At 35.9% G+C, this 22,860-nt stretch overlaps 1 long non-coding RNA gene across 2 annotated transcripts in view; it reads right to left on the reverse strand.

The window, feature by feature from the left end:
* Window positions 1–1,001: 1,001 nt before the first annotated feature.
* LOC137852406 (uncharacterized) overlaps window positions 1,002–22,860 on the reverse strand; it is a 30,059-nt gene continuing 8,200 nt past the window's right edge. Inside the window, exons 2-5 of one of the 2 annotated variants that reach the window (XR_011093808.1) lie at window positions 9,886–9,961; window positions 8,633–8,678; window positions 4,128–4,206; window positions 1,002–1,966 (exon numbers count right to left, since the gene is read on the reverse strand). This is a non-coding gene — a long non-coding RNA (uncharacterized lncRNA). Of the gene's footprint in view, window positions 1,967–4,127; window positions 4,400–8,632; window positions 8,679–9,885; window positions 9,962–22,860 lie in introns of both variants that reach the window. The other variant, XR_011093807.1, reaches the window with a different exon arrangement.

The raw sequence follows: 22,860 nt of genomic DNA on the forward strand, positions 1-22,860 counted from the left end.
AATCTTGGTGACCTATTGGCATCTAAAATGTCTATTTCATGTAAAAATACCTGTACATGCACTTCATACTCTTCTGACCAGTGTGTTACAGATATATATATTAAATACAGGGTTCTCCCCAGTGTGTTCAGCGTTTAGGTCTGATTTAAAAATTCAGGGAGCTTCCCTGCTATGACTTTATCATCCCTGTTATTTTCGACCTTTTGTAATTATACAGTCCCACAGATTTCCTCCCTGGTTTTGTGTTCTAATATAATTAAAGAAATTCTGCTAACAATTTCAACATCCTTTAAAAAAAAAAAAAAAAACTTTTCAATTTATTTTTTTCTCTCATAATCCCTGTTTTCATTCTTCCAGAAGAAGATAAAGAGAGAGGAAGAAAAAAGGGAAGGAGGGAAACCATTTAGATCAGTAGTATATTTCTTGCAAAGCATGCTTTCTTTAAATAGATTTTATGTAGACATCATGGTGAAAAATTTAATGACAACATATTTACTTCTGAGGGCACAGATCATTATCTAGAAGTGTGTACTCATATAAAGAGGTTACAAAAATAACTGCTGATCTTGATGGCATATTGGATTGGTTTTATTTTCCTCTGAGCATAGTAGGTGTTTTCAGTAAACATGTCTTTCTGCAGGCTGAATACCATTTTTCTGTTGTTTTTTTGTTCACTTGTTTTTGTTTTTATCAGCTCTCATAGCTCTATTATAGCTCTCATAATAAATGGGTCTGCAATATACACATAAGAGCAGAAGAGGGTTGCATATCTTAATGTTTAAAAACAATATCAATTTGTTAGAAAAAGTTATTCAATTTTTAAAATGTAAATCAGCATTTCTTGTGCGTTTCAAGGATCCTAGGTGTGGTTATGTAGAACAAAGCCCTTTTAGGTTGCTCTATAAATATATAAAATATTTTGATTCAAGATGACTATGTAATTTTTTCTTATATTTACTTCATAAAATTCTCATAATGGTGTTTCCACAAATGCATTCACTTTTTAACCTTTTATTTCAGATTTTTGTTTAGTAGACAGGAAGCAAACCCTTAGAGGTACCTGTAAATACAACTTGTCACAGAAGTTGACCTCAAGTTACATATTCACAGCTCACACACAGAGTGCTCTGAGCTTAGTAAATGTGATTAGTGGTATTATCCCCGAATCTTTAAAGATTTGTAGATGGTATATGGTTATAAACATTACCATTCTGATTTTAAATTTTAATGGCTTCTTTCTCTGGTCGCCTAATTGCAAAGGCAATTATCTTTGGGACATACCCAAGGTGAATAATATATCTTTTTGTGTTTTGCTCTGCTTACGTAATGAGTATCCAACATGTAATCAGTTGTTGCATCTTTCTTCTATGTATCACTAATTACATTCTTCATTTATGGAAAGACATATATGTTAACATTTCATGTAGGTATTCACTGAATGGGGCCTCACTAGAATGTAATTTTTCTGAAAAATAGATAAGACATGAACCATTTTTATTGATCATCTTTATTTGATGGGAGTGGATGACCAAAAAAAGCATTTTCCATATGAGAAACTGGTAAAGGCTTTATTGATCATTTTGTGACTATATCCTAGCTCCTTTTGAAGCCGTAGTTTACTTCCTGGTCCTGACTTTTTGTAATCTTTATCAGAATTATCTTACATTCTGCTTTTTGCCTGGGATACACCCCAAATGGGCTGTTCGTCTTGCATAGCAGATACTGCTGCATGTCTCATTATGCTCTATGTAACATTAAGTGAGCTTTAGTCTCTCAATGTCCAGACTGGGTTCCTGTTATACATCAACAAATGTTAGAGATGAGATACCTACTGAAAATTGAATGATGTTCTCATCATCCATACAAGAATTCTGCCGTATTTCCTATGATACGCTTATGCCTGAAATGAAAATTAATTCAACCTAGCCATCGAGATGTACATGTATGATTCACAGATGGAATATACCTGTATTGAAGAGAAAAACTGTAATGTCACATCTGTTATGAGACACTGATAACATTTTGAACAATACTCTGATAATATGGTACCTCTATAAAATACAAGGTGGGCTTTACACCCATTTATCTTGCCATGTTTTTTTACATTCCTATCTTGAGATACAGAAACTTGAAATATCCTCCATTAAGTAAAAATAAGGGAAAAATATTTTAAAAGCAGAGACTTAGGAACTTTACCCTTTATTCATGACCTTTAAAGACAGAACTATTCAGTAATTCTAAAAGAGCAGCACTGAGGTAACCTTGCTGATCCTTTCTTTTAAATGTCATTTTATGAAAAATAAAAAATAAAAATAAAAAATAAAAATAAAAAAAATCGCAGTGTAGTTCCACGTTCATAAAATAAAGGTACAACAGTAATATTATGCTCAGGCTAATATGCTGTAAAAGAAATATGACATATTACAATTATTAAATGCATGTGTGACTCCAGAAACCCTCTATATTCTCTAATTTAGAGGCAATGTCTTCTACACACATTCACCTTGAAGCAAATGTTTGTGTTGAAGGGCTTAAAACCTATTTAATTTACTCCTTAAATAAAGATGCTGTTTTGATGTTCAGATGACAAGTATTTAGTAACTCTTTTTAGAGTTGATATTAGAGTTTTATAATTTATACATTAATGGTCTAAATACTCACCTTGACCTCTCAGTTGAGGCAGAAAGAGGCATTTGGATTCCTGTGATATGTCGACTGCTCTGCTAATGACAATGAAGTAATTTCTCTCATACACAACACAAAAGAAGTTAGCACTCCTTGTGCTCCTAAATCCTTCACAAAGACTGATAGTTATTTTCCCATTTATCACCTTCTCTGCAAAAGTGTGTTTCAGGCTGAGAATTGTGAGCTTTGATATTCTTCAGTTGCAGGTTGGATGTGTAGGTAAGGGTAGAGCTAATTTTTATTCATCTTTGCTTAGATCAGGAGTGCACTTTTAGAATGACTTGCACAGCTTTCCAACTTTTTATGTTTTTGTTCACAGAAAAAAAGATGGGTTCAGATTACATGAGCTGGACTACTTACTGATGAATCTAATTAGCAGATCACAAAATGCATTCCCCTTGTTAATAGAGATTCATTCCTTGGGACTAGACTAGAGCCAGTCTGAGGTAAAAATGTTGAAACTCATAATTTGGACACTGGATCCTTGATTTCAGTTGTCTTGCTCTACTGATCTGCCCTTAGTGTACTGAAAAATTTGCTAGTGTAAACGTAGCCTAAAACAGGACATGTAGATTGAGACATTATTTGTATCTCATGAGATTTTGAAGGGATTTACAGATTCTGGGATTGATGTCATTTCCATTAAAATACAGAATCATCCTGTTGAGGAGGTAGGAAAATAATGCTCTTCTGGAGTAAATCAAAGAACTACTATTATATTATAAAAGGCCAACTCATTCCTACAAGCTGAACTAATAAGAGGGAAAAATGTATTTTTGAAGTATATAGAAATATTCACTAATTCTATAGGAGTAGGACAGGGACTTTGAGAGAAGAATAGGATTGGGTGGGACTGAACCTTCAGAGACCTTCCATAAGCTGGAGTTAATACTACCAGTACTGTTCCTGATAAAGAATGTATAATAATTTTTGAAAATGATCAGAAAAAGCATTTCATGCATCCACATATAGTGATAGATACATCAAATATTACCCAGTTATCTTGATTTAGCATAAATCACTGAACCTCTAACTACTTTTCAGTTGAGCAAATTTCACCCATTTCTGAGGTGGAGTGAAACAGCTGTGTTTTATCCAAGAGAAGCCCCACACAATGCACTCAATGCACTGTGAGCAAAGTATTTTTATGAAAATGAGTAGATGAAAGCCAAACAGCAGTTTTTCCAGAGTCTCTCAGGACACAAGCAAAACAACTAACAGTTTTCAAAGGAAAAAAAAAAAATCCACAAATAGATAATAAAGAAAATTAATGTAAGATATAAATAAGTAATGAAAACAGAAGGAATATGCTTATGTTTAAGATGTAACTTTGTAGAGAGAGATATATTACAGATGAGGTCTTAAGAATCCTGATCTAGTTGTAGAGTATATCATTCACAAGCAAATAACACCACTTGCTCTAGAATAGAGAGGAAAGTTACCTGTTCCTGCAGCTCTTGTTGCCACAGGATCTCTCAGAGGAAGGCACACCGATGAGGCAGGTTAGCTGCAGCATGAGATCTGCACAGAGAGACACATCATAATTTCCTGATCTGAACAGCCTGAAAATTCCTCAGGAAGTACAGAGTTGTGCCATATTCTGTGAATTTTGGCCATCCTTGTGGCACCCTGTAAATGTCACCATGGTGAAAAGCCAAATGGTGGCCAGGAACTGAAGCACTGGATCAAGGGCTTCTTACCACTATTTGAGGATCTGGGGAAGAAAACAGAACAACACCTTTATGCATCCTGGGCTCTCCAAATGTCAAAACTACAAACCCTTTAGTCTTGGAGCTGTAGCCACTAATGAAATTTCAGACACATTGATGAGTAGCAGAGAGGTGTCTGGTGTTTGGTAGGGATACCAGCAAGGTCTCTACTCAGCTAAAAAGAAAATTCTGTATTATTGGGGAAAAACTGTTGGCTTGGACTACTTTTTTTTTAAAGGGAATAAGTAGAACCTAGAGCAAAAGATGTGATAAGACACTAAATTTGGATCTCCAATTGCAGACAGCTGTTAAATAAGTCACAAGTGAAATGACTTTGGCATTGTTAATTCTTGAAAACAGATACAAGCTGAAAATTCAACATGCCTGACTTCAGCACCTAATTTTTCACTCCATCTCTGTTTTCTGGGAGTCCTTAAACAGAGCAACTTCAATTTTAAATTAATAGCCTGCTGCCAAGAATTGATTGAAAAAACATGGTTTAGGAATAACACTCTCTAGGTATATTTTTAACAGTAGAACCCAACTTTAAATGAGAAGAGCTATTATACCATTAATTACATCTATATAATATTTCTTTGAATAGCTTTGGAAACTAAAATCTTCATATTCTACAGAAATTATTTTCTTATTTTCTGCTAAATTACTTATTATCTATCTAGACACACTACTGAAAAAAGATCTAGGAACTTTCTACCACCAATACCACCATAGGCTAATGAACTCTTCTTTGTATTTTCACCTTTGTATTCTCTTTCCTTTTCCCTCTTATTGACCATGAATGCTTCAATACTCTGTGAGGAAGAAAGGTTCCTTTTGTTTTCCAGCCCAACTTGACCAAATCTTTCCAGTGTGCTTCTGACAGAAGACAGTCAAAAGTGTAGGGGATTTACCTAGGACTTGGGAGATGTCTGTTCCACTCTTTATTCCATTTCAGGTGGCCACTAGACAAATTACTTGGTCCTGATATACGAAATAAGGACATTAACCTTCCCACATGACCAATGGACATGAAGACACTAAAGACATTCAAAGACAGCTGCCTTCCCAATCCTTCCTGAGCTCAGCTTAGACTCCTTTACCCAATGCAGTACTCATGGTCATGTGGAAGCAGATCAGCAGACCAACAGAAGCAGATAATCCACACTGGAGAAGCCATTATCCATTAAATCAATGTCTTTGGAAGGTCAAAATATATTCTAAACAGTAACAAGCATGTATTTTCCTGTTGGCCAAGAAGTGAATTTTTAGGGCAGTGACACAAATCCAACCAGTGGACCAGTAAAGTGTTTTTCTCTAAGCAAGTGCCTTTCAGAACAAATACCCCTTCAAGTAACACCTTCAACAGTTGTTTTAAAAAAGGAGGCAGATGTGACCAGATGTCTTTTCTGAGTGAAACCCACTGAGGAGCAGTAAACCATATCTTCTTCAGTTGTGCCCACTTGACTCCTTCTTGTCAATGAATCCCTTCCCTTATCAAACTTGTTTCGGCTTTCAGGGATTTGACCTTTCTGAATTATACACAGAGCTCTTGTGTAACAGTTCTTGTATCAGTGTGTTTACCATCTGTTCTCCCTTTTCAAATGCAGACATGTGTTACTGTTTATCCACTATGTGTCACCAGTTTACTACAACAAATTCAGTCAAGTGGAAATCAGGTCAAGGTGAAATTTATTTCAGGCTGTTTTGTTCCACTTCATTTTACAGTTTGCCACATGCTAATCATAGGAATTCTGAACTAGGATCAAAAAAATAAATAAAATTATACTCTGGCTTCTGACTGACATTTTCAATGGATTGTTTCATTCACCTTTTGGAAAACCTCATACTATACTTGGCTTCACTGAAAAATGTAGCTGCTGGAAATTTTTAGCAGTTTGTTGGACAATATGGAGGGTGAAAACAGAACCCTTAATGTGAAGGCAAAAAAAAAAAGGGGGGGGGGGGGAGATATTCTTTGTATTTTAACAGTATAGAGTGGAGACAGAAGTTATATACTTCCCTTCCTTTCCCCATGTGTACTGAATGCAAGGGAAGTAATGCAACATCCTGCAAAAACTGTCCACACCCACTGGGTAAAAACTTGCCACCACCCTAAATATAATGCATGCTTTCCTTTGACTCACTGGAAATAACTCCCCTTTTTGCCTATGTGTTATTGAACAATAGTATATTGCTAACTAGAATTATTACTAATTATAGTTCTGTGTGACTGTGGTATGAAGATGGGTTCAGACATGATATGACTTCATAGGATGTGCAAGAGAGGACGCCTATTACCCCCAGCCTCCGTGACTGCTGCCGGTGGGAGGAGGTGCTGTGGGTGTATTCATCCCTTTATCCCTCAGAGAATACCCCTGGACATTTACTTGGATTGTGCAAATTGGCTTTAGCTGTGGAAATTTAATGAACTGCTTTCCCCAGAAAAAGCAATTTTGCAGACCTCAAAGCACATACCAGAGCTATTACTGCTGTACTTGTGCAAAGAATCCTTTCCTCCTTACATAAACATAAATTACTTGTTTCTGTAGACCCCTGAGAAAGTTTAAATCTCAGCAAGCTTTAAGACATTGAAATTTAGTCAGTGAACAGCATTTTTTCTTGAATGTTGCAGCTCTTTCACATGATAATACTTCTCAGTATTAGCCTTTCTGCAGCAGTTCACTTTTATCAAGAAAAAAAAAAAAAGGAATATTGAACATTCACAAAACGTTTTATTTGCCCCCAAATGGGGGTGGTTTCGGTTCATTTATTTTATTGCCATTTTGGATGTGCTTCATGGCATTTTATTATTAATCCTGTTCTACTCTGCAGTTAAAAGAGTTTTTAACAGAAAACAGTAAATGGCATCAACCCCAACAATAGCAAATGGAGTCCCATATCCATATCTTTTAAAGACTCTCATTTTTGCTGGTCTGCACATGTATAAATGCTGAATATTTTCACAGAGCTGTGTCCCACTGTTTATAGATGAGACCCATGTTATGGATCATATATATACATTTTTTGACAAACTGGTAAAATGCTCATGAGATTAAACATTGTAGCAGACCAGAATTACTTTACCTGTTACTAAATACATGTATTTACATTTCAATGATCCGAAAAAGAATCAGATAGCATGTTGCTCCACTGAGGTAGGCAATGTAAATAATAATAATAATAATAATAATAATAATAATAATAATAATAATAATAATAATAATACAAAAAAAATATTTTTCCAGGCCCAAAAGATCTATCTTTAACAGATTTTCCATATGTTGGGGTCATTGTAATCCCACCAGTGGGAATGGAGGGATTCCTGCACATGAGTTTTCACAATACTTCTTCTTCCAACAATTAATAGAATTGTTGAATTCATTGGCTAGTTCTGCAGGACTTTGTGTAAAGGCAGTGGAGATAAGGTCTCCTACAGGATGATGCAGAACAAGGGTTACACTAGTTCTCCTAGTGCCTACTGAGACCACCCAGACCTCCATGAACACACGTGGCTTCAGTGTGGCCACAGATCCATAAACAGAGGTTAAGGAACCTCAAAATAAAGTGTTGGTGCTACTGGAGACAACAGAGTTTTACTATGAATTTTAAGAAAGACAGAAAATTTTGAAAGCTTTTTCTGCTCCATCTAGCACTCACATGTTCCAACCTGTAGGCTGGTCTTTGGAGCAACACTGCCTGACACAGGACTACTTTTAGTGCCTGTGAGGTGAGGATTTAAATATTAATGTACTTTCTCCATGTCTGACACAACTCTTACTAGGTGAGCTTTCTCTTGCCTGGGGAGACCAGCGTAGGAGTTTTTAAACATATTAAGCATATTTTTAGATGCGTGATTATTATATTAGTAAAAAAAAAAAAAAATTGATGAAAATTTTTTGTTTTTTGTTTTTTGTTTTTTTTTAACCTGAAATTATCTGAATGAGTGGAAGAGTTCCTACAGAACTGTGAAATTCATGTACAGTTCAGCAAGTTTATAAATCAAAAATGGCTTTGAGCCCACCACCAGTCCAAGGAGCTTAGAGCAACCATAATAACAGGAACTGAGTTCCCCTCTTTCTCACAACGCAGCACACTGCAGTGTGGATGTTTAGGTCACAGCTCCATGTCACGTTGTTAATTTCAGAAACCAGTACTATTGCAAGATATAATATTGCAGTAGAGAAATATAAAACATGTCCAAATTTAAAGCACAGCAAAATATGTATTTCTGCTATTACCTTATCTTGGCTGGATTCCTTGACTGCCTTCATATGTGGAATAAAGCTGTAAAATGAAAGCATGCTGTTAAGTTCTTGACCTTCATAACCTGGCACCAGTCACACAGCTCAGTACAAAAGCTCACTTCCTCTTCTGCACCATCCTCTGCATGTCTCAAATCAGTGTCCCTGAGATCAGCATCCCTCAGCTCTGACCATCACTGCTGTAAACCTCATTTCCATCAACTTCTAACCAGACCTACAATTCTCCACTCTTAAATACCTGACAGAAACGGTACTTGAAGTTGTGCCTTCCCTTGTCATAATTGAGCCTTATGTTTGTGGTTCTGTGAGTAATGTTCACCCTTGCTCTTTGTATCCATTATAAAAGATTTACAAATTAGTAAATATTTTCCTAATTAATAGGCATTAAAATGACAGAAAACATAGATAAAAAATAATTAAAATTATTATTCTAATGAATAAAAGCTTAAAATTACATATTGTGTAGTTTTGTGTTTTATTTAACGTCTCTGTTATATCCATGATAGTGTGGGTAATGCTAAATACTAATAGAACTCAGGAAAAAAAATCTCATAACTGAGGTACTGAGTCAACTCATAGATTATTTTGTAATATGATATACAATGACTTTATGCAAACCTTGTCATTTTTTAGGATGATTTCAAATAGTCCATTTGCTTTCAGTAAGAGTTTCAGCAATGGTAACTTCACAATATACACACCCATTTATTTTTAAAATTATTCTATTAGTGATTATTTTTGCACATAATATAAAACAAAAGAGATTCTCTGAAACATAAACAAAATAAGTAGAATTTAAGTTTTGTCTGAAAAGTAATCATGTTCTGGGAATTCTTCCACTGTCCTCTAGTCTGTTTACTTCTTTTCACCTAACACAGCTGGAATCTTAAGGTGATCTTTTCACAACTTATACTTAATTGCTTTTCAATGTCACCACAATTCACATTTCTGTATGACAAAAAATAAAATAAAATAACTGTCATTTACCCATTTACCAGAGGGGAGAAAAAAAAAAAAAAAGAAAAAAAAATAATCCATTAAAAATTAATCCTAAATATTAATTTAGCCATTGTTCCTCACTAGAAAGAGACTTAATTTATAATAATTTTATATAAGGAATCGCAGCCATATCTGGATGGATGTGGTAAAATACATTGGCATTATGATTTGGTCATTTCACATTTAATATGCTTCATTACACCTATATATGTCAGCTACAGTTCCCTCACCTTCACTGACAGATTTTTCCTCCTATGACTGGATGTTGGAATCATGTGATTACTTTCCTCAGCTTTTTTGTATTCCCTGTGGCATACAAAGAACAAGCTATCATTTTTCACTGTACAAAACATGAAGGTATTTGTTGCAAGCTCTTAGAATTTGACCCCGGAATTTCCCATTAGTGGATTTACCAAAACTGCTCCAGGTCCGAACAAAATTCAGGTAAAACCAATGGGTTCCTTTCCACGTGCTTCAGTGACCTCCAGCTAGGGTGGTCTGTATGTCAGGAGGAGAGAGGTAGAGAGAGTACTCCAAATGTAGAGTTTACCCTTGTGGAGTTGGTGTCTCTGTCCCAGTTCAGAGTCCCTGCTAGGTTCTGGAACAGCCACATAATGCACCCACAGAGTGCAGCTCTCAACAGGGACGTTACCTGAGATCCTGGAAGCAGTGCAGCTGTGCTGACATGTAACACTGGAGCTGCTCCTGCTTGTATCAGAGACATCCTGTTTGTAACTCACTTGGTTACCCATGTGTGTCTGCATGATGTGCTTACACACAGGTGTCCTGGTTCCTCATCTGCACTGAGAAGCAGCTATTCCCAACTGCTACAGAAGAGAAGCATTTGAAGATTGATGAACTCGCATGTTGTGATAGTGGAAGACCAAAAGATAGCCAAGGTAGTATATGCGTAGTGATATGATACTGTCTTTGCAAAATAAGGAAATTAGAGACCTAAACAAAACTCATTTTAGGAAATAATAAGGGAGTTTAAAGATAATTGATTGGAATGGTAGCTCTGAAATTATATTATTTTTACCAGAACATTTATATATATATATTTTTCAGAACAAGTACATCCTACTTGTAAAAGACAAGAAGATAAAGGAGAAGAAAACAGAAAACTTCCAAAAGGCTATCCTGAACAATCCCAGAAGCAATATAAAAATTAAGAAGCAAGCAGCACATTCATATAGAAAAATGCTAACATAATGAAAATGTCTGTAACTATGGAGATAATATACTTTGAAGCAACCTCCTTATAACAAAGTTTCACTTACTGGATTACTTCAAGTATTTAATAACTTGTAGTACTGCCAAAGCTCAGACTAAACGATAGTTATTTTCCCTGTCAAAAACTATTGAGCTGTGCAATGTCAAGCCACCAGAAGTGTTCTTTATTGTATCCGTATGAGAAAACCTAACCACATTTCATTTTTGTAGAGTAACAGTTTTCTTTTTGTTAGCATGCTATGAATGTATTCAGAGATCAAAAAGCTGTTATTTAAAACAAAATGTTAGAATGGTTCAAATTAAAAACAAATTATAGTCTTCTGTCTTACTGGGAATAAGATGAACAATCCAGCCATGTGAATCTATATAACTCAGACAAATAATATGGCAGATGAACTTACAAAATATAGGTGTGTCTGTAAAGATATATTTTAAAATCATCCTTTAATAAAAATCTTCCAGTTTTCAGAATATTGCAAAGCCACACAAACATTATGAAATGTTGAAGACACGGTAATATCACTGGCAAGTTATTTTGCTGAAATATGAAAGGACTGTCTTCTTATATGGTCAGGTCACCAATGACCATTTTCAAATCCATCTTTCAGAATGCACAGGAAAAATTTTTGTGTGCAGAACACAAAGTATTAACTTATCTGTTTTGATATTGTATGTGATATTTAGTCTTCTATGTATTACCTTATTAAGATGTCTTTGGAAGTGTCTCTAACCTTCTCTTGCACCTGACAGTTCAGTTCAAAATGAACACATTGTATTAATGTAATAAATATAATAAGAAAAACTACATAATTTAAGATTTTCCCTGAACAATCTTGATTGAAGGCAGACAGAGCCTTCTGGAAATATGATCTATGATTTAACAAGCTGTTGGAGTTCTCACCTTCAACTTCAGTCTAATATTTCTCTGTTCCCTTAAGAAGTTGTGTTATTGTCTATATTTGCTTTGATGTGTGAGAAATTATTATCTTGCACATGTGCATTCATAATTCCATACTGACAAAACTGGGTGTTGAATCAAAAATAAATAAATATTCTTAATTTCTGATCCTGACTACTTTTGTTATTCTCATTCATTTTGTCCATGATTGATGGACAAATTTGTGCACAATATTTGCGGTATCTTTTTGGTATTGTAATGGAGAACTCTGGACCTTTAACTACTAAATAAAGTTAAGAGTCTTGCTTTGTTTATGCACTTTGTTTATGTACTTGCCTATATAACAATTACCCATTAAGAAAACCATGCCCGCACAGACATCCAGACAAAACATTTATTTTAATGCAATTCATATTACACACATATCACACACTTACATGCTTTAATGTTAGCCTCTGCTTAACCTATCTGTCTTTTCTACAGAAATTCCACATGTAGTGGAATATTTAGCCAAACATAATTAGCTTTTTTTTTTTGTTCACAATGTCACACACAATAAAAATTCATGGAGAGTGAGATCTACAGGAAAATAAATAAATAAATAAATAAAAGAAAAAAGGAAAAAAAAAAAAAGCAAAAAGGAAAAAGGAAAAAAGAGGAAAAAAGAAAAGAAAAAGGAAAAAGGAAATAGAAAAATGAAAAAATAGAAAAAAAATAAAGAAAAAAAAATAAAAAAATGAAAAAAGAAAAAAAATAAAAAATGAAAAAAGAAAAAAAATGAAAAAAAAAAAAAAGAAAAAAGAAACAGAAAACACCTTTAGAGACTGCAAAGAGAGGAGTGAAATAATAGAATCATAAAATCACAGAATCATTTAGGTTGGAAAAGACCACTAGGATCAAGTCTAACTGCCAAGTCTACCACCAAACCATGTCCCTAAGAAGCATATCTACATGTCTTCTGAAGACCTCCAGGGATGGTGACTCAACTACTTCCCTGGACACCCTGTTCCAATGCCTCACAATCCTTCCAGTAAATATTTTTTTTTCCTAGTACCCAAACTAAAGTCCCCTAGTCCAACTTGAGACCATTTCCCCTCATCTTATCACTTGGTGTTTAGTAGAAGAAATCTATTGGAAGATAGCTGCTACCAAAAGGTGAAAAAGAACAGGGAACTGTCTGTGTGCATCCACATGCAAACCATAGGAAGAAAGCATCAAGAAAAAGTTAACAGAAGCATTTACAAGAAACATATGGCTGCCAGTGAAGGCAAAACACAGAAGGAATGCAAAAACTGGTGAAGAAGCTATAACAGCTGATATCACAGAAGTAGACAGAAACTGTCAGAAGAAAAGATGGTACCACTGATATTTGGGGGGACACACATGCAGCAAAAGAACATGCCAATACAGAGATTTTAGGCAGAATATCCAGCAAACCTTTAACTAAATTCGTATGTAATGAAGTTCACAAATAAAATATTTTAGGTATTTATTATTCAGTAGCTGTTCATTAAGTTCTGTCACACTTGTGAAAAAACAGATACTGCATAGATATCTGGATTTGCCACAAATCTGCTTCTGCACTGATGTTAGACATTCCCTGTGTGTTTCTCAATAATGGCTTTAGAAGTCTGCTCTAACTGAATTCAGCAGAGAGTCTCACATCAATTTTTTTTTTTTTTCAATTAGGATATAAAAAATGTCTCTTTCCAGTCTATCTTCTGGAATACATTTATTTTTAAAATGTGTTTTTGGAAGACTATTCTAAACACATGGGCAGCCTATTAGCTTTTTTATCTTGCTGGGTTATTACCACAGAATTAGCAATAACAGAACCATCTATTGCACATTCAGTATGCAGTTGAGACTTCTGCTGAGCCCTAAGGGAATATAATCCAGCAAGGAAGAAAAAATATTCCTCTCTTCTTTTTCCATAGGGTTGTTTTCATTTCCTTCTGCCTTCCACTGGAAGACATCAGAGCTTCCCAAGAGACGCCAGCCTGAGTTTGAAAGCCAAGTGGCCTAGAACAGAGAGACGTGTGGAGTTACTCTTTTTTGTTTTGTTTTGTTTTGTTTTGTTTTTTAACATCTATTCAACATCTCCTGCACGTAAAAGCTATATGCGGGAATCAAGGAGAAATGTTTGTTAATTATTCCATTTAATAGCAGCCAGAAGCTATGCTGTGAGATCATATTTATTTTATTGTACATGAAGATGTGCAAATGAACCAATATTAATGCAGGTAGACAGGAAACAGTGGCAACCAGCAGGTCAAAAGTGTAGTAGACTTGCCATGCCTATCTGAATAGGTTGTCCTCAACACAGAAGACAGGGAATTATGCATCACTGGCAAGAAATGATAAGAAGCATCCAACCCTTAAATAGGATTATAAATACCCAATCTAAATGTTATTGAAGTGTTTGAAGTAAATGTTTAAAATAGTTCTGTTTTTTCTCATTGATAACTTTGAAATTCTACAGTGTCATGTAATCTTATTTTGCTTTTACATCTCTCTGTCATGGAAGAGCACATTTGCAATACAGGATTTCTTGAATAGTACAGTAAATGAATTTATTAGAAGTTATTTTTACATATTTTGTTATTTCCATTTTAGAAAGCAGAAGTTAAAACCCAAAAGCTTTAACAAAAGTAATAGCAAGGACAGGGACACAAAAGCAAACACTCCATAAGAGCAAGAATATAATCTATGGTGCTCTGGGATTATAATTCCCTTAACATTTACTTCATGTAAAATAATTCTTGCAGAGTTTCTGCCTTCAAATCCTGCTATGGTGAATGTGATTCATCCCATCTAATTTTCACTATTTAAAAATTCACTTTAATTTAGCTAAAGTCACTGATCTAATCAATGAAGAACCTTTGACTCACAAAGGCTTCATATCATCTTAAAATAGGATCTGGAAGCCACTGATTCCAGAAGTGATATCATTTGCCTCTTTCTGCCATTGACTACAGGAGGACACCTAGATGTGTCTCAGGCTACCTATCTATCTACATCTGAAGCAAGATGAAAGAAATCCCGATTTAAATATAGAATGTAAATTAAATGGCATGAAAAACTTCCTTGTTTTATAAGACTACTCTTATAGCAGTTAAAGGATTGTTATTGTTTTTTAAGGTCTGGGACTTTGACAAACTCTGGGAAAAGGACTATGGATATGATTTTGAAAAGCAGGCAAATTGTTCTGAAATCTGACCAGAACAAGGCAATTTGGCTTCTAGTTTCTAGCAAACAAACATGCTTGTTTTTCTCCAACAGAAGAAGCTATCATCATGAGTGAAAGGGTTCAGAGCTTGTCTCTGTAGAGCCACAAGAAAGAGTCAAATCAGTTAGAAACAGTCTGACACATTTAATCAGCTCCCTTAAGATTATGCTTTTTCAAACTGATGAGAGTCAAAAAGTTATATAGCAAAAGGCTAAAGGCATTTCCTCTCCAACCAGGACAAGATATATTTCAATTCTAGAAGTCTTTGACCTTCCTTAAACTAAATACAAAGTCTGCTAATGATCCGAAGTTTATGTCTATAAAGTAGTTTCAGTAGTTTCAGGTTTATTCATTTCTGCAGGTCCATTTTTCCTGGGGGGGAGGGGGGGGGGGGGGGGGGGAAGAGTTAGACTATAGGCAGACAGATTAGAGGCATATTTTTGACAAGCCAAGGCAGACGATTATAGTTATGTTACCACAAGACAGCATTTTCCATTTTTATTCTCAAAGCCATGAATAACTTACCCAACACACTTTGATATTTCTTCAGACTATTAATTGTTAGCCGACTAATCTAGAGTTCTCTGTATGTGGGTTTTTAAGCATTTTCAAAATAACTTATTACAAAACAGCCTCAGAGTTATTCATGATCTCTACTCTCTGAGCTTGCTCTACTGGTTATTTCAGCAGGGAAGAAGGATACAACTAGTTCAAATGCCCAGTACAGGGGACTGGAGGCTTAATTTACATGTGCAGACCTATACCATATTACTGCTATCTTTATACGGAGAGGAGAGGTGAGATGAAGAGATCTGTCTCTGGAAATAGCACTGAGCCCGGCTATTCATCCATTCTACCACTGGCTGCTGATTTGGCTGGCTCTGCTTGCCCGTACCAGCCCCAGACTGGAACACCACCACCTTGGCACTCATATCAGATAACATACGAGTGGTTATAAAGCAGAATATATACTCTAAAGACCAATACCCAATCCAATCTGATCTAGACACAAGGAAGATGTTGGCAGAGGGAAAAATATCTGTCCTATCAGTGGTAACATCACACAACCGAAGTCTGTTGTGGTTTCTTGCATGTTCACCAAACATGGGTAGAAAGGGATAATATATTTCCTCAAAGGTAGATGTCATCTTTTCAAATACCTTTCTGGCTAACTTTCTAACCACAAAAAGATGGTCAACAAATTAATAGCAGTTTGGGTTTTCAGCCTCAGAAACTTCTCAATTCATGCTATGTTGTCTGCTTCCTTCACTGAGTTTTGGACAGATATCCATTAATTCTTCTTTCCTATCCTGAAAACTACCTTTACATGTTTTCTTTGCATGTCTTGCACCAGCCTCTTCTTGTAGGCCAGACTGAGAGGAATACAGAATTTTCACATATTCAGCAGTGGACCACCTGGTAGGGCATGCATAAAATGGCTTCTTCTGTATGTGTTTCATAATGATGAGCACTCTTAGTTTCCATGCCGCAATACACCTTAAAAATTATATCCAAGTGATTTTATTTTGATGAGCAGATATCATGTTATCCTACAAATGACATGCGTTTTATCTGTAACTCTGTGCAGGGTAGTGGCTGAAGTTCAAACCACAAAGGCAAGCCATAGGCAAGCCATCCAAAAGCAGTGCCATTGTACAACAGTGTGTACCCCACAGTTTGCCATGAGGGCAAGCAGAGAGCCTGGAATTTGAATGATTCAGTCTGATATGTTCACAAAGCATCTGTCTGTATCAGATTTGTACTACCAAGTAATCCAAAAAAAGTAAAAGTAAAACTTAACGTTACTGACCATAGTACCACAGTCTGGTAGAAACCAAGACTGTTGATAGACCCCATGTTTATAAGATGAAAACAAAGTTTGAGGTACATGGTTCTGTTTGAAACTTGACACAAAGGTGTTTCTTCTAGATGGGAGGTCTCATATTTTTTTTTTCTAAATTATGCTAATGACATTCCACCACAAAGATTCTGATATGAGGAAAGCCACAAAAGTTAAATTGCTTTTAGGGAGATGTTGGAAGCCATTGCTTAAGGAATGCACAGCTAGAAGCACAAAGTGTGCACAATGTGAGGAATTGGCTCAGCTATCTAAATCAGTCTAACTATGACCTTACAGAAAGAATTAAATTTACACCTGCTGAGGACACAGCTGTAATGTCAAGAAGAAAAATAAAATGAAAAAGGAAATGCAAGCTCTAGAAATTAAGAATTTTGCTTTTTTTTTTTCTTACAGGTAATGCCTACAACAATATTTAGCTTTGTGGACTTTGTGGAATTACTCACTAATCTTTGAAAGAGAAGATCAGAGCTAGTACATTTTAGAGTAATTAATAATTTCTATGATGTTTCCTAGGGTCAGTCTACAATGTCATACAGTATAAACTGCTCAAAGCTGCATAATTGAATGGACTCCCTCCCAAAAAAAAAAAAAAAAAGTAAAAAAAGGTAGAGTCACAGATCATATACGGTGACAGAAATATAAGGAAATGATTAAAGATTTAAGAAACACTTGAAGTATGCAAAACACTAACTCTTCCAGAGACTGTCTTCCAGGGACAACTTGAGGAAGCAAGGTCTATTTTCTAAATAAATGTTAGTTCCTTGGCCTGAAGCACAGAAAAACAGGAAAGAGACAGTCATTGGATAAACATGAATTTTCTTGATTAATGAATTTTTCTGCCATTGAACTTAAGTATTAGTCATGATGAGAACATAGTTTTTAAACAACAGTGCCTTAGGATCTCACTTTTTCACCTCCTATTAGCACTATGTTTTATAAACTTACTTCAAGAAAAACAGCTTAAGCAAGTGCCTTAGCTTTTAGCAGTTATCTGGATTGCAAACAGCAATGAATTTACATGAGCAAGACACAAGAAATTTTAGTTCAGAATGTCATTTGGAAAAAATCCGTGTCTTCCCTTTCATGAAGCTGGGGCTTCATTAAGGTCCCAGACACATTGTTGAATGTACCAAGTTACTCTAAAAAAATCCAACTCACGTAAAGGACAAGAGGGAAAAGACAGAGGAGAAATCTTATGTAAGCAACATGTTGTGATGGCACCTAGATAAGTAGGTCACCAAGAGCCTTGGAGTCTGCTTGCAGCTTTTCAGGACAGCTTTTTCAGATCAGAGGACCAAGTACAGCGAAAAAGTCCTCATGACAGAGGTGGGATGGGATGATGAGGCCCCTACAGGCAAAGGAAGAGCATAGCCTAAAGCAAGAGATGGCTGCTAACCCAAGGGGAACCTAACAGATGTAAGGAGGACTCAGCAACTGGCAACCTTTATCCCACATTCTCACAAAGAGTCCTAAACATACCATCTGGACACAGACATCCAGGTGTTTGCATGCTGAAAAAAACACCTTTATTCACACTTCATGGTGTTCATGTGGGAATAAAGGTATGAGTATGAATGGGCCAAATCAGTTTTACTTCAGATTTAATTTTAAATAAAACCATCTTCACCTTCCATAAGAGCTTGCATAGAGCTCTGTTAAATTGTTGCTAAAATATTTCATCAGTATTACCTGCAGCTGAACCTGAGGCCTCCCGATATCCAACATTCAGAAGCTCAAAACTCAGTCTTAGTTGCAGACTTGCCTGGGAGTAAAAGTCTGCACATATCTGTATTTCTGCTCATAAAGTTCCCCAGACATGAGTGCTTTTACAGGACCTGTCCAGTTCTATGTCACATTTGTCTTATCTGTAGGGTTTGGTCCTGGAAATGTACTCTGAACAGACTCCAGCAGAGGAGTCTGGGCTGGGACAACTTTAGCAAATCATCTCATCACATGGCAGGATACCGTAAGTTTATATAGGATGTCTGGACCATTCCAGAAAGTGTTTGTGAATTTGAGCCTGATTTAGCCTTTACACATGCAGTCTATTTGCCATTTTCATTACAGATCTATGACACCGGTGCAGCACACTGCTGAAACAAAAGACTTACCACTACACTTCTGGTGGAAACCTATGCTGCCACTGCCAGTGCTTCTGCTGAGTTCCCCAGTATTTAGACATACAAATAACATGTATCTAAAGCTGGCTTTGATAATAACAGTCTTTTATCCAACAGCCAAAGGGCTAAGCACCCACAGTGCTGCTCTTACAACTCTGCCAGAAAAGCATACCTTCTGAGCAAATGCTGTAGCATCCTGAATAGCACTCGCCTTTACATGATGTTTTCTCAGTCCCTGCTCTTGAAGCTGTGCCATTTTGTAGAACTACTTAAGTGATTTTTGACACAGAGTATGAAATCCACATTTCCACTTTCTCTGAGTTTCGTGACATCAAGCACTATTCCAGTGGTCACTTTCATGAGACAACAAATATTTAATTAAAACAACCTTAATGAGAGATGTATTACTTCCAATCCTCTCTGTCCCATCCAATAGAAGGAAACGAATTCAGTTATCTCACTTTCACAGCAGTGTATACTGAATTATTACTGAAATTACTGAATCATTGGATTAAAGATGGACAGTGTAGTAACATCATGGCCACTGCATAGGAAATGGGTAAACACGAAAGGCAATATAACAGCAATCATATTACAAGACATTCCTCCTCCTCCTCCCCCCCCCCATCTCCTTCCCCTCCCCCCATTTGGTATAAATCTTTGTTGGCATTTCCTCTTGTCTAGAATAGTCAGTTTTCCACTCCAGGTTTAATCCAGGTCCCACAGTTTCACTACTTCAGGTACCAAATCTACTCTAGCAAAGGTTTTTCAAATTTATTATATTTTATATATATATATTCCTGTATAACTTTTGTAGAACTCAGATCCATGGTTTTGCTAGCTAGCAGATGGCCAAAATTTTACACCTTCAGTGGAAGCTAAGATGGATCTACCACTGCCAGACAACCCAGTCTTGAGACTAATTAGTTCAGACATCACATCATGTTTATTCAGCTACAGTTCTGAACCACAGTCTGGTTGCTCTTTATAGATTAAGATACAGTACTATGCCACACAGGCATACAAACTTTTTTGAAGATAGCTTAAGTTTTCTAATATGTCACTGAATTTTTAAATCTAGACAGCCTTGCTGAGGCAATCAAATCCCAGAGACTGTGGTAGAAATCTTTTTATCAAATTCAATCTGGGCAAGTCCCCAGACCATAAATTTTATTGCAACATGCTACCTAGCTGAAAAATAGCATATATCTCCTTCATCATAAGAAATCATCTTCAACCAGCATAAACAACAGTCCACCCTAACATAAAATCACTATAAAATTCAAATATGAAATCAATCATCAGCATTTATTTGTTTCAGAGAAAAGCTAATGATCAAACTTCTCCACTTAGACAAGGATTTGATTCCTAAGCTGTAGAGTTCTGCCTACTCAGAAATCAACCTGAAAGATGTATAGAACTGCACAGAATTAACATGGACTAATTTTTAATTTTAAGAAGGCCATGATGATTAACAACTCTGAACTGCAGGTCTTTTGGGGAGAATGTTTTTTGTAATGAAAGCACATTTTGAGCAATCTCAAGCAAATTCAATTTTTGTTTCAAACAGTGGCATTAAAATTCAGGAATAAAGCTAAGAAAAGTCATAGTTTATACATATAGTTTGCATAATTAAGGCTTGTGGTACATAGAAGACCAGAATGATGACTCTCATGTAAGGTTTTTACATTTTTCCTTATTAAATGTGTCTAGCTTTCTCATAACTCTATGCTGGTGGTCTGGTTATGTGACCACAAACTCATTTTATTCTCTTACTTCATTGCTGTGAATGCCAAAGAAAACTTGTCTGTAGGTCTTCTGGAATGCATATTACATTTACTGCTGGACTGAATAAGTTTTTGGTAATTAAGTAGATCTCACAAAGCTATATATACTCAGTATACCTGCCTTTGCAGCCAGAGGGAAAGTGAAGTGGATGGTGTGTAGCAAAAAAAACTGGAACGGTGTGCAGCAGCCAAAAGAAAACTGTATGTAACTGGAATGGGGGTAGGACAAGTGTTAGATATGGACAGAGTGGCAAAACATCAGCTAGGAGAGGGATTGATCCCAGAAAACAGAGTTCCCCTTGCTTTGAAAAATGCGTAAGTAGTACAGACAAACCTCGAACACATCTTAGATCATTCCAGCAAGTGTGTAAATGGTAAAATTTTAAAAACAGAAGAAACAGAGTAGTCAGAAATTTGTAAAAGGGCCAGAGAAAAGTTGAAGTCTAAAAATGATTAGCTGTGAGAGAAAGGAAAAAGTCTGCTTCAGCTTAATGTATGCAAGCATCCAAATGGAATGCAATATATAGAAAATAAAAAGTAATTATTGCCAATGTAGTGGAAGATAGGTACCATCCCCCCTTTTTTTCCCACACTCTTAAAAAAAAAAAAGTTTGAAAACATGCAAAATTGCAAAAAAGAAGGAAAAAGGTAAAAAGTTAAAGATTGTTAATATAATAATGATTATCAGTAGCATACATTGGAATGTTGTGAGCATTATGAGCATAAAGGGCTCGCAAGAAAGGTTTTTTTTTTCTGATATAACAATGGTATAGATTTTTCAGGTGTATTATTGTGCTTTGTTTTTTGTTTGATTGGATTTGGATTGGTTTTGAGTGACCTCTGAGGACTGAAAACAGCAAGTATAATGTATAGAATAATTGCATGAAGATAAATACATTTCTATGACGATGGTTATTTGTAGGGAGAACTGTTCAATTCTTTGGATTATAGAGCAACATGTTCAAATATGGTAAAAAGTCTTCATAGGAGTTATCAGCAAGACATTTCTGGGTTTGGCAGTTGAGATTCTGGTAAGCTTATTTATGACATCCAGCTTCAATACACAGGGGAGCTGTTTTCCAGGGTCCTCTTTTTGAAAAGTGACTGTATTGAAAATCTTCACATGACTGAAGTTCCTTCTCCTGCACTGCCACCAGTGACAGAGGTTTTGCAATGGCTGTGCAGCACCGTGAAGCTCAGAAAATCCATGACCTCTCATTTTTTTTTCAATGGCTTCTATTCAGTGCTATTGCCTTAAGTGATTTTGGAGCTCCTCTTAAAGCACCCTGCTATAGACAAAGAATAGCTCAATTCAGTAAGTTTCATCTAGGGAAATATAGGAAATAACACAGGACAAAAACTGCCTTTAAGTCACTATGTTTGAGACTGTGGTTAGACAGTTGCATCAGGATTAAAAATAACTGCAGAATGCTGTGATACTGAGAAAAGATTTCAGGAAGGTATGTGATTTTTGAAAAGGCAGTCTTGCTAAATGTCTCCTCACATTTACAGCTCTAAAACTGGCAAGAATTTTTCTTAAAGCAGAAGCAAATGAATTCCCAGGTTTGATCATCCCTGTCACTGTTGCACTTTTGCAGATGACACTTCTGACAGCAGGCTCTCAACAAAATGTATTTTGGCACTTCCAGCCCCAGCATCTTTGTGCCTTAAATTTGTTGTGTAATTACCCATTTTATCACAAAAGTGAGAGTGCACAGAGGTTTATTTTGTTTATAAATAAAAAAAAATATAGAGAGAAGGAGAAAAAAAAAACTGACATCAGTATTTTTAGGTTTCTCTTACTGTTTGTGCAAGACACAGCACCAAAGCTTATGGGCCTGATCTCAAGGGCTGCTGACAATTTCCTGTAGCTGGAGGAAATATCTGTAGACCTATTTTTATGCCTTGAAAACAGAGTCAAACAGAGTCTTCAAAAGCACCTTATCCCAGCTCTCTGCATCCTGATCTCCTTTAATGCTTTTTGTTTTGTCACCACTCAAGAAATGGCTTCTTGCTTTTGTGCTGAAAACCATTGAAAACAGGGCTTCCATTGGATGGACTGACTGTGCTGACACTT

The sequence above is a fragment of the Anas acuta genome, chromosome 2 (assembly GCF_963932015.1).
Source record: "Anas acuta chromosome 2, bAnaAcu1.1, whole genome shotgun sequence".
Classification (NCBI taxonomy): domain Eukaryota; kingdom Metazoa; phylum Chordata; class Aves; order Anseriformes; family Anatidae; genus Anas; species Anas acuta.